Genomic DNA, 13,018 nt, shown 5'->3' with positions numbered 1-13,018 from the left:
GGCTCTGGGAGCAGGTAGGCCTGGGCTCGGCCGCTTGCTGGCTGTAACATCTTCTGAGCCTCAGTGTCCTCGTCTGTGAAGTGGGAGCTCGTGCAGCTCTGGTGAGGATTAAACGAGGCGGCCGCTCTAACGGGCTTGGCGTGGGGCCTGGCATTTGACCTTCTCTCCGTGAGCCCCAGGTCCTGGATGTGGGAGGAAGCCCTAGACGGAACCCCCACCTCCCCGATGGAGGCGGGCCTGGGCACTCAGAGTTTGAGTGGGCGGAGGAAACCGAGTGCTCCCCTCCCCCGAGAGGACGTTCCTTCCTCCGGGGCTTCCTGGACCTCCGCCCAGGGCCAGCTGTCCTGTGTGTCCCTGCCGCTACCTCCAAAGTCCGCCCAGCCCCCTGGTGGAGGAGGTGAAGGAGAAAGCACAGCCACTGTCAGCAGGGCTGCGACCAGTGACAGGCTCGGGCCACGGTTCCCTCGTCGTGGTCGTTCGCTACGTCCGCATCCTGGAGGCCAGTCCCCTTCTTTGGAAAAGGCCACTTCCATGTAGCTTGAGGTGGACCAGCCTCCCCAGCCTGACTGCAGGCTGGATAATCAGAGGGCACGTCCCCCAGGGCACTGTGACCCGTCCAGGGATGGACAGACAGTCAAGCGGGGCCAACAGAAGGCACCTTTGGGACTTCCGCTGGGATTCTGAGGCCCGGGGAGCTCCCTCCACTGGGGCTGCTTCACCGGTGAAACGTGAGCCTGGAGCTGCCACCCGCCTTCTTGCCGCCCCAAGGCAAAGCCACTGAGGGCCGAGGGTGGTCACAACCCCAGGTGCTTCAGCCCGCGCCCCAGATACATCCTCCAGGCCTTTGACACCTGCTGCTGTCCTGGAATTGGGACACCAGAGGCCAGCCCGGTCACCGATTTTCTGTGACCGGGCCCTGTTCCAAGCATCTGTTAACAGCGGGCTCTGACCCCTGCCTTGTGAAGTGCACAGGACTGGGACAGCCCTGCCCAGACTGCGAGGTGACTGGCCTGGGCCTGGGCCACCCGCTGCTCCACTTGGCAGGCAGCCCCAGGAGACAGTGGCGGCAGGCTGCCCCCAGCTCCCCAGGGACCCTGACCCACACCAGGCTTGCTGAGTATTGTAAGGCCTGAGGCACAGCTGGGAAGACGGGGGTGCTAGAGGCCTCGGCTCCTGGGTTTAAATCTGGACCTCACCACCACCTGGCTGTGTGATTTGGGGCAAATAATGTCACCTCTTTGAGCCTCGCTTTCCTCATCTCCTAAATGGGAATGATAATAATGACAACTAATTGTCAGCTGTCACCTAAGTCTAGGCGCTGGGCTTGACTGTTCCATGTGCTACCTCGATTTCTCCTCACCTCTGCGTGTTCTAAACGAGGAAACAAGAAAAACCACAGCTCCACAGAACTGGCAGAGCCGGGTTTCGAACGCCCGTTTTTCTGTTCTGAGAGCAGGACCTTCCTCATCGGGTTTCGTCTCAGGCAAGAGTCAGCCAGGAAAACAGGATTCAAAGCAGAGGGATCGAACCCAGGCACGAAGGGGCTTGCAAAACCGTAGGAAAAGCTGGGGGGCCGAAGGGGCAGGCAGCCCCCGCCGGCCTTGGGGAATCCGAAAGGGAATGGCAGGATTTGTGTGCATCCTACTCACGCTGGGCATTTGGGTGTTTTGTATTCGGGGCTGGTAGGCATCGTTCACGCACGTCTGTCGATGGACATAACCCTCGGCACATATCCAGCAGTGTAATTATGGGTTCCCAAGATACGTGTGTGTTCACAGTCCAATCATATCTCCACAATTCGTTACGAAAAATTCCAAACCTACAGAAAATGGGAAGAGTCGTTCAATGACTCCCACGTACGTTCCACCCGGATGCCACCATTAACTGCCTTAGCGGCTCTCTGTCCCTCTGCCCATCCGTTAATTGACTGTTGTTGATGGGACAACATAATTTTAAGAAATAAAAAAAAGGGATACAAAATTATCCGAAAGCCATTGACACAGAGAGATCGGGAAATAAGCGAACCGCCAGTGGCCACGGCGATCTCCGCCTGATAGGATTTTTTTTTTTTTTAGTATTTGCCAACTTTTCTATTAATTTTTTGGATCAAGAAAAAAAACTTATTTTTAATTAAAAAAAAAAGGAGCTTTGTTTTTTATAGGAATGGCATTTCTTTCTTTGGGGGAAGGAGGCTGGGGGTGGGGAGCAGGGAGGGATGGTAGCTCCCGCTTCGAAGAAGGAGCCAAGGGAGGAACCAGGTGCCAGAGCCGTGGTGGCCAGAGAGGAGGGGACGGGGAGTTGCCATTTAACGGGGACAGTCTCGGTTTGGTTGCAGGACAAAGGGAATTTACTTAACGCTACTGAACGACACACTTGGAAACGTTGAAGATGGCCAAAGTGGTCATCTCAGATGAGGACCCAGTTCCTGAGACGGGTGGTCAGGCAGTAGGAGGCCCCCGCTTGGCTCACGGTCATAAATGTAAAGGAAAACCAGTCGAACCAGTTTAGAGCTGTTCTTCAGGAACATCAGCTTTTCAGTGGCAGTTGAGAAGGACGGGTGAAAAGGAGCCGGCTGGGTTCCCGCAGGTGGGGCTTCGCCAGGTGGGTGCAGCAGAGGAAGGCGAACGGCTGGAACAAATGCCCCCGGAGCGCAGCAGCTACACACCGTAAAGCGTGGCCCTGGCCCGCACGCGATCCTGGCGGGTGTTCCGGCCCAGCCTTCTCTCCCCCACGTGGTGACTCTGGGATTCACCCTGCTCCTCATGATGCCGTTGTCTTCACCGTCAGCCCCCTGGGTCACCATGGGAGGGGAAGAGCCTACCAGATATTTATTCTCCTTGGCCCTGAAGGGACACGTATAACCTCTGTTCATGGGGTAGTCCCCTTGTGTAGTGGCAGGTCGCCTTCCATGGGGTGATCCAGGGACGCAGGGACCTTAGAACTCATGCTGCTGGCCCAGCTTCTTCCCTTGATCCTTTGCTGCCAGTCAGACACGGGGACGTGGGAGGGCAGCAGGGCTCTCCCAGGAGGGAGAAGTGACCTACGGAAGGGGTCATGTGGCCCCAGCCCCTTTTTACAAAGGGGTGGGGGGCTGGGAATGAATGTGGCCATCCTCCGTGCCCGAATAGTGGAAGTGTCTCTGCCGGGCAGGGGTGGGGAGCAAGTGTATGTGTGAGGGGGTGGAATTTACACTGGGGATGGGGAGAAGTGAGGGCTGGAGGGGACAGACCGCTAAGGCCACGAGTGGAAGGTAGAAAGGAGTCAGGAAATTGCAGGCAGGGAGGGTTTTAGTGGAGAGCCCTAAGCTCAGAGGAAGGGCTTGTTGGGCCCAAAGTGGCATGCTCGGAGCCAGTTGGGGGCAGGGCTATTTCTGGTGCTGAGAAAGTCCAGGGCACGGCGGCTGCATCTGTGGAAGAAAAAAGAATACAGGTGAGGGGTCAGGAGCACAGAGGCCAGTGTCACATGGGTCGTGCAGGTAGATATGATGACAGAAGCCTGGAGCATGGTGTTTTTTCTCTTTGAACACTGGCTGTGGGCCAGGCTCTGTTCTAAGCTCACGTGGCGGGCAGGTAGCCTTCCACGTGGTAGTCCAGGGGCCCAGGTACCTTGGAACTAGTCCCACTACCTTCACTCATTAATCGATTTAAAAAAAAAAAAAAATGCCAAAATGGGGTTACTTTTGCAAAGTCAAGTCACCAAACCAAAACTTAATAACAAACCTAACTGCACTTTCGGCCTTTCTCAGGAATGTAATTTTAAAGCAATCGGCCCAAAATTTCTTGATCAACGCCAATGAGGTCATCTGCCTAATTCTTGCCTAAAATAAATTGATCGTCTTAATTTCCTAGACACCCCGTTTCTGCCTGTAAAAACCTTCTGTTTAGTACAACTCATTGGAGCACACATCTAGCTGCTATCATGGGGTGTCGTCCGATGCATGAATCTATCGACCAGGCGTGAATGAACCAGGAGGCTTCACAAGAATTAAACAGCCAAGTCATAGCCAAGGGTCTTAAACGAATCACAGCTCGAGAAACACCACCGGGTAATATCGGGGTGTTCCGAAGAGAAGAGATGCTGAGAGTTTTTATAGTAAAAAGCACATTCTTGAGGAGTCAGTCCTGCCTTCTTAGCCTCTGGATGGGTCCGACATGGCAGGCCCTGAGATGTCTGGTGGCCTGAACATCCGCTCCTAAGTTTTTCAGAGGGTTGTCTATAGGGTTTGATGACGAACAGATGTCCAAACCTATAGAAAACTTTCATAAGAATTTATTTGCGTCAAATTTTTGAGGCCACGCCCAGAAGCAAGATCTCAACGGACAGAGAAAATGCTCCGGAGAATGGCAGTTTCGCGGCTGATTTTACACATTTAGAATCAAAGGCGAAAACGTGAGTAAGGTTACAGGAAACGCATCTGTGATGCATTAAGGAGGCGGGAGAAAGCAAAGCCGGACGTCTCTGGGATTGGGTGAAAAGCAGATGGAGAGACAGGCACTTCTTCTACATGGATGGGGACGGGAGAGCTAACATTTAACGCTCCCGGCACACGGAGGTGGTGTGCGGGGGACGAGATGGCAGTGAGGACCTCCCTGGTCTCATGCTCGTGCGCTTGAAACCGGAGGGCGGGCGACAGAGTCTGGGGCCTGTGCTGCCTGTGCCCCAGGCAACAGACGGACACAGGCGATGGGGTATTTAGAATACGCGTTTATGCGGAGCACCTGGGACCCGAGGAGGCAGCGGGCGAGCATCTTCAAAAACTGCCTTGCTTTCTCAGTCCGGACATCGTCCCAGGGGCTACGTGACGGTTCCGGGGGTCTGCTGTGCTTCACGGGGCCGTCCTTCTGGCAATGTGGTCCTCCGGAGGCATCAGTGACCCCGGAACAAAGACAGGAGCATTCTAGAAAGAATGCTAGACCGGAAGGATTGTGATCAGTAAGTACAGGGGTGTTCATAGCAAGTTTCGGGGCCACTTTCTATGGCAGGGGACGTTCCAAGCTCTGGGTCAAGCCGCTGGGGACAATCTATTCTAAGCTATAGGGCAAGGAAAAGCACAGCCGGGGATGCTGTGGGGCTCCTACGGGGCTCCTACAACCAGGGTCCCAAACGGGCCCTTCTTAACTCCGGTGCCAATTGTTGTACCTTTGACAGGGCTGGGGAAAAAATTACTCTGACCGTTCAGAGGTGTGTTATCCTGGATGCACGAAGACAATGGACTCGACTCAAGGCGAAGCTTGGCTTTTGCTAAGGAAGCTCTAGACCCGGATGTGACCGTGCCGTGGCCCGCCCGGTTAGGGATTCACGATCAGACCGTTCCGCCTGGTTACTGCCGTCGCCGAGCTCGTCAGCCTGCTGCGGAGCATCCCCGAGCTCACCTGATGCATCTCCAGGCATCGACGCACAACCGGACAGTTCAGAAGTGTAAGATCCCAGGCTGGTTAGAGTGAAATCGTCTCCTCGTGTTGCAGCCCACTCCGATTCCTGTCAGCTGGACCATAGCGACTTCGTTTTGTTTCTTCATACTTCCCTCAAATCGCTTAATAAAGCTAATTAGATCTACAAATTTATTCAGTTGGTTTTTAACAAATCCTTCTAGTGACCATCTGAGGCAGGGACCCGTACCGTCCATTTTAGGGGCAAGGGACAGAGGCGCAGAGAGAATAATCGCCACCTGCCCGGCACCAAAAGCAAATAAGTGGTAGCACTGGGATTAGAACAAGGGCCGCAGGGCACCACAAGCTCGGTGCACGCATTCATTCATCTAAACATTCGCTGAGCACCCACGATGTGCAAACACGGGGGAGGCGGAGGGGCTGAGAGGCAGTAGGTGGAGGCAGCCAAGACAGGAGAGGGTGGGGGGGTTCAGGGCACGGGCTTTGGGGGAGGGCTGCAGCCGTCCTTGGCCTCCCGTCTGGAGACCTGGCTTCTGCGGGGAATCTGCTGATCCGGCACTGCAACCAGGATCAGTTCTGCCTCCGGGAATGGGGAACCTTTGCCTCCCTTTGCCCCATCACTCGTCACTAGTCCCTGGCTGCTTCGGCCATTTCCTTGTTGTTATCCCTGTTGTAAATATGAGCTCCCATTGCAGAAGCAGCTTCATCGAGACTTTAGCCGTTTCTAACAGAATATTTCAGGGGCGACCCCCACCGGGTGGGTGGTAGGGGATGAACTTGTAGAACACGGAGGCCCCCAAGTGGATGGTGGTCAAGCCAGGATGCAGGCTGGAGGCCCCGCTGCAGAGGGAGGTCTGGGCCCTGGAACCTCTCTCTGAGCAGGCCCCACCTGGGTCCCCCTGACATTCTCCTGCCTCTGCCCTCCCCTGCCCCTTGGCCTGCTCACTGAGAGGAGAGAGGCACAGGAATCCAGTCTGGCCGGATTCCTCCCCCATCCGCCCCACCCCCACCCCGCCCCGCAGGACTGGGAGTGGGGGCGGGATGTCAGGCCACAGCCTCCCAGGACCTAGAGGGTCTAGAAGGCGGCCTGCAACCTTCTCCATCACTTCCCCCCACCCTTCCTGCCACTGGTTCCTCCCCCTCTGCCCTGTCAGACCTCTGTCCTGAGAAGCTCTGGGCCTGGCCAAGGTCACAGAGGGTTGCCACTGGGGCCCCACTGACCCGAGTGGCTTCTTCAGGCCAGGGTGGGGATGGAGAGCTGCCAGGTAGGTCGCTGGGTAGGGGGGATTAGGGACAGGACTAGGGGCATCCAGGCAAGGGATAGAAAGTGACGCTAGGAGGAGAGACCCTCCCAGGAGGTAGGAGAGGACCCTGGGCTGGGAGAGCGGGGAGCGGGGATGACTCAGCGGCAGCCACGGCGTCCTGGGTAAGCAGAGACACTGACTCCTGCCCAGGTCTAGGCCTCAAGTTACCCACCTGCAAGGGTCCTTGGGTCCTGCTGGTCATTCTCCACAGAAAGCAGAGCCACCCCAAGGCCACCTGGCACAAGCCCAGCCTGCAGGGCCCGGGGCTGACAGAGGAGAGGAACCCAAGCAGGTGCAGTGCCTAATCCAAGGTTTCCTGACTCCTAGCCCAGAAGTCTCATCCCCAAGGTGTGACTGCCATCATAACCGAGACCTTTCAGAAACTACATTTATTATATTACAAAATCGATGTGTAGAGGGCACAAAGCCACAGGATAGCTTTTCGCCAAATTTAGAAAGTGAGTTTGGAAGGTCTGCTTTAAAACACGGGCTATGGGGACACAGAAAAATGCATTCCGGTGGCCCTAGGGATCACTTCCAGTAGGTGGTCAGCCATTGCCCAGGGTCTAGCCCGGGGCCCCAGGAGGGCCTCATGTGACCCTAGGGCCTCAGATTCAGGTTTTTTGGTGTCATCTTTAAATAAGAACAATCAGACTGTCACGGGGATACGCGGAGATAAATGTGTTCCTCACACCATACCCTCCCCACTATGAGCGTGTGAACAAGGAAGTTACCCCATTTGGGCCCGTGAGCACGTGCGTTAAAAGCATCCACTCGTTCAATGTGTTTCCCATGTGCCCCAGCTGTGGTAACCCTGTGGCGGTATTTCTTCATTTGTGAAAGAGCTAGGAGACCTCTGGGAGGCCCCGCGGCCCGGCCAGAGCTCTCGCAGGCTCTGCTCTCCCTGGGCCTCTCGGGGCAAGTTGCTCCTGGCCGCACTTATTAACAATAGACAATGGTGGCTCTGTGCCAGCCTCTGAGAATTCAGCTAACAATCAGTAGGAGGACATAGCTACCCTTAATGGGGCCAACTCCGTGCCCAGTCTCTTCCCCACAGGTTTCGGTGACTCCCCTCAATAATTCTGTAGAGCAGGACCGATTATCTCCATCTGCCTTAAGGGCAGGTGACTTGTCCGAGCTGTTGGCCAAGTGTAAATGAGTCAGGAGGCTTTGATAAAATGAAAAATGATAAAGATTTATTCAGAGGTCTTAGGGTTTGCAAAGTGAGAACACAACTAGGCAATACCCAGAGTGTTCCAAAGAAGAAAAGCTGACAGTTCCTACAGTAAAAATCACATTCTTGAGAGAAGTCAGTCCTGCATTCTTAGTCTCTGGATTGGCTCAAGGTGGTAATCCTCTAGGGCAGTGGTCCCCAACTTTTTTGGCACCAGGGACTGGTGCTCCTATGAGAGTCTAGTGCCTGATGATCTGAGACGGAGCTGAGGCGGTGATGCTGGCTCTGGGGAGCGGCTGCAAATACGGATGAAGCTTTGCTCGCTCACCCGCTGCTCACCTCTGGCTGTGTGGCCTGGTTCCTAACAGGCCACGGACTGGTACCTGTCCGCGGCCCAGGAGTTGGGGACCCCTGCTCTAGATGACCGGTGGGCTGGACACTGGATGTCAGGTGGTCTGAGAGTGAACATTCTTTCCTAAGTTCTTCACAGGGTTATCTATAGGCTTTATATAAATCTCCAGGCACTAATACTCAGCTGAAACATTCAAAGGTTTAAGTTCCCACGCTAGTTAAAAGCAAGAATAGAATCTTTTCTCGTGCCTCAGCCTACTTGATTTTAGTAATTTGGCCGCTTGCCTAGAGTGACTCCATGTTATTTCTTCCCTCTTTCCTCAAAGGTCCCATAGTGGAGGGAGGCACAAGCTCCAAAGACAGGTTTTTACCCTTAATGCTAGACTCAGGATCCCTGCAGGTGGGGGACGGCCTGTCCCATCCGCCCACCAGACATGACATGTGGGCCTTCAAGTCACCTTCTTTCATTAAACCCTCTAGGTCCTAGGCCTCACCTGAGGTCCGGAGGCATTGAGGCTGGGTATATGGCAGGAAGCCATTGAATAACACACTACACTTGGCTCAGAGGTCGGGTCTGCTCCGTCTCTAGCTAGCTGACAGTGTTCTGGGGTGGGGCCAAACCCGGGCGCTCCGTGAAGGGCCCCAGATCCAAGTCACTCTGCTGGCAGGGCTGTAACCCAATCTTTAGCATGTAGGATTTCAGCCAGTTGGCCTCTCTGTGCTCACATCAAGATTTTAAGGCTTGGAACTGAAGACGGGGTGCCTGGTCCTGGGTGCAACCTGGGAGGGGCTGCTGAGCACAGCTGAGCCAGGGCTCTGCTTTTCCAGACCTCCGGTGAACCCCTACTGTGCCAAGCATCTAGTGCTTCCTGGGTCAAAGGTGCTTTTGGTGCAGAAGGACTAGACTGCCCCGCATGCAGAGGGAGGGGTCCTGGGTGGGGTCCTGGTTCTGCCCTTACTAGCTGCCTGCTTTGGACAAATGGTTTCACTTCCTGGTAAAGTTTAGCCTTCTCACCTGGGAGAGGAAGTGCCAGTTACACTCACTTCACTGCCGGCTGTGAAAGCTCAAGGATGCTGGATACGGGTAAGGGCTGGGCACAGGGCCTGCACCTACCAAGGGCCTGACGAGTGGCCCCTCCATTTGTGGGGAGGCGGGCTCACAAAGCCCTTTCTCAGAACTGGCCTCTCAGTTGGTGGCAGGGCTGGGGCCTATGGGTGGACACCTCTGTGCCCTGGTGGAGGCCCCTGGTCTACCCAGTGGCCTTGGGGATCTCGTCAGGCTGGACCAAAGAAACCAGTCTGCAAGAATGCGGGGACTGGACAGGGCCTTCCTGCCCACCCTCACCCTGCCTAAGGCTCATCACCCGTGCCCTCTGTGTCTGCCCTCAAAATTCAACATCAATCAAAGAGTTTTTGGAAATTTTTCTCTTACGTTCCGGAAGAAAAGATTTTGTATGGAACACCGTATCCCCAGCACCAGTACGCCTCATGGCACATTTCTCGCCAAGCTTTTTCTACTTGTGCCTAAATGTTGACATTCTGGTGACCAGAACGCACATTCCAGTTTGAATTATTTTCTTACATGACGTTGTCTTCCTAGGCTGAGTTGCTACAAGTCTGTGCATTATCCATTACCGAATGCCAGCCGCTGGCAGAGAGGCTGCGCCCCGCAACGGACTCATACGACAATACGGGGAGCTTTCTGCTCACTGTGTGCTCTGCACACATCCTCTCAGTCGCCCCCCACCACAGCCCTGTGCCCTGGGGGTTATAATCCCCATTTTGCAGTTGAGGAAACTGAGGCTCAGCCCAAAGTCATCCTTTCGGCAAATATTTCTGAGTGTCTACAAACATCGGGGCCTGCTGGGCACTGTGGTAGAGAACAGGATGTTCAAGGTCCCCACTCCCCTAGGGGTTCCAGTCTGGTGGGGAGACGGACACGTACAGTACACAAACAGGGTGAGGGGAGTAGAGGGCGGGGGGGGGGTTGGGCGGTATTGCTATTCTAGATTGTGGCAGGAGCCAGGCATGACTGTTTTCCTCACGATCCAGTTATGAATGAAAAGGGCGGGGAAGGCAACAGAGTAGACCCAACAAGCTCAGTCTGGCAAGTTCAAGGACCAAAAGTAAACACATCGATGGTCTGATCACAAATTCCTAACTGGGCAGGCACGTCCATGTCTACAGCTTCCTTAGCAAAGGTCAGTCTTTACCTCAAGTGAGCCCTGTCCATCGTTCTCAGCATCTAGGATAACCCGCCTTTGAACTGTCAGAGTGATTTTCTTTTTCAGACCCCTTGAAGGCACAACTGCTGGCTGGCACCAGAGCGCAAGACCACAGAAATCCTCATTGCTAGTTAAATGTTAACTTTTCCGTACCTGCCCATGTAGAAGTGTCTGCCTCTTCGTTTGCTTTTTACTCAATCGTGGAGATTCCCCGACTTTGCTTTCTCCTGCCTCCTTACTCAGCCACAGATGGATTTCCCGTAACTCGCCTTACGTTTTGATTCTAAATACACGAAACGAGCTGCAAAACTGCCTCTCTCTGGAACACTGTCTCAGTCTACTGAGACCTCAAAAATTCGGCTCAAATAAATTCTTACGAAAGTTTTCTATGGGTTCGGATGTTCTTTCGTCGACAGAATACTGTCAAGCCCTATGGCTGGCACTCGAGAAATGTGTGGAAAATGAATCCTTTCTATCAACTTCAACCCAGCCACCTTTAACTCCTGTCTGATACACCAACACGTGGGCCCCAAATCCTCTATACCCAAGGTCAAGGCGCTGGACAAACATTTAGGTTCTTTCCAGCTTTCTACAATTAGAGATAATGCGGAATGGACAGTTTTCTGCATGGGGCTTTTTGCTTAGTTCGGTGACGTCTTTTCTTGGGTGACAGTCTTGGGAATGGGGTTGCTACCTGAAGGGTCCTAAGCATATGCATTGCTCTAGGAGTCTCCCTTTGGAGAAATAGTATATGTCTGACACTTTTCCTGAGAACCTACCGCATGACTGATGACTCTGAAAAGTTGGTGCTATTATGCTCCATGCAGAGGTAAACAGCAGGAGGCTCTTGACAGCCTGGTAAGCGCCTTCTTCGTCTTTCAAAGCCCTGCTCAAACCCCCCTGGGGAGGCTCCCACATTTCTATGGGCAGAATTAGTCTTATTTTTCTTTTTGTAAAACTATTATTTTAGCATCGCTACATACCAAGCTGCCCCAGGGTCTGCCCTGGTGGCTTTGCCTCAGCACTATGGGTTGGCCAGTGAGAGCCACAGTCAAGACTTCAGTTTGCCTGTAGGGGAGGGAAGTTTTGTATACTCATGAAGGATATGCTCTCCACACAATGGAACCAGGACACCTGCCTCGCCCCTCTCTAAGCCAAGGGACTTCAACCAGCATCTTAAATGAGGCCACCTCTCACTCCCAAAGGGAACTGCAGTCATGAAGGCGCCTGTGGGCTCTAATAGCCCAAACCAGCAGAGGCCAGAAAAAGTTATTTCACATGCTAGAGGCTCAACCCTTCTAGTGCCTCTTCCTCCGGACCAGGTTTCTGGCATTCCTGAGATTACCAGGCCGGTGCCAGGAGACAGTGGGACAAAGGGCCTGACATCTGGGCAGGCAGTGGACAGGCCCCACCTCTCTGCAGGCTGGTATTTTTAGACAAAGTCCTTGGCAACCTTATCTAAATAGCCTGACTGGAGACCTTGATTTCTCAGCTTTTCAAACATCCAGTGGGGCTCCCACCTCCCCTCCCTCCTAAACGCCTGGGCTGCTCCCAGCTTCCTCCAGTGCAATGTCAAAAGCCCCTTTTCATTATAATCCTTTGGTTTAATGAGGCCATTTTTCTTGGAGCAAGTTCAGCCAAGTACACACTATCTAAAAAGAGATTTTTGCTTCCTGCAGGCTGTGAAATCTCCACACAGAAGTCATTTCCTGTGCGTCAGGAGCTGAATTTTCTAAGCGGCCAGGGAAATCTCTCAGCTCATATCCCGTAAAATAGAATCTATAATTTTTATATTTATCTGTACCCCTCTTACTTCCAGAAAGGATTGAGGCGGTGGGGTCAAAGAGGCATGAGGGACACAGGGCGGTGTGTGGCAAATGGGAGCAGCGGCGGTCGCTCCCCTCCGCGGGCAAAGGTGCGTTAGCTACAGTCACGGGGTTGCCTCCTGTGCGGGGGCGGGCGGGCGGGGCGGAGTCCACAAAGCCAGCAGCCTCGTAGCACTCACCTTTGGCCAGAGTTCCTGGTGGCTGAGGCGACTCCGCTGCGGGATGCCTGCCTGCCCGCCGCGAGCATCTAAGCTCTGGAGTCCTCAGCACCACGGACAGGGAAACTGAGGCTGCTGGAGGCCTGACAGGGCTGGGCCCGGTGTGCGGCCTGGTACCAGGCCCCTCCTCCCTTTCGCGCCTGGGGTTCTGACGCGCCGGCAATCATTGCTCCGGCTTGGATGGGGCGTGGCCGCACCTCGCACCGAGCTGAATCTGTGCTGGGAAACGTTAAAAAGTCCCACCCACGGCGCTGCAGACGGAGATAGCTCACCCCAAGGTCATGGGGAAAGAGAAGCCAGCTTCCAGGCACCGGCTTCTTGCCCGCCAGGCCCTTGCGTCTGACATCATAGGGGAACAAGGGGTTCGAGGAAGGTGTCGCCCCCCAAAGCCAAACCCCCGTCCCCCGAGCCTCAGGGACCGCCCTTGTCGCCCCTGCCGCTCAAATCCTATCTCGGGTCGCCCCGGTGCCTCGTTCGCTTCCCTCCAACCTCACGCACGACCCCCGGACCCGGCTTGACGTCCCGGCCCC

The 13,018-nt window shown here is 54.5% G+C and overlaps 1 long non-coding RNA gene across 1 annotated transcript; it reads right to left on the bottom strand.

Annotated features, from left to right (window-relative positions):
* Positions 1-25: 25 nt before the first annotated feature.
* LOC111732336 lies at positions 26-12,977 on the bottom strand. The gene is made up of 3 exons (XR_002777503.1): positions 12,450-12,977; positions 2,501-3,406; positions 26-1,819 (listed from the first exon to the last, which is right to left on the bottom strand). It is a non-coding gene; the product is annotated as an uncharacterized LOC111732336 (long non-coding RNA).
* Positions 12,978-13,018: the final 41 nt, after the last annotated feature.

This window comes from Pteropus vampyrus, unplaced genomic scaffold (genome assembly GCF_000151845.1).
Source record: "Pteropus vampyrus isolate Shadow unplaced genomic scaffold, Pvam_2.0 Scaffold446, whole genome shotgun sequence".
NCBI lineage: Eukaryota > Metazoa > Chordata > Mammalia > Chiroptera > Pteropodidae > Pteropus > Pteropus vampyrus.
The sequence above is the reverse complement of the archived record's forward strand: the minus strand, read 5'-3'. Positions and strand labels throughout refer to the sequence as shown.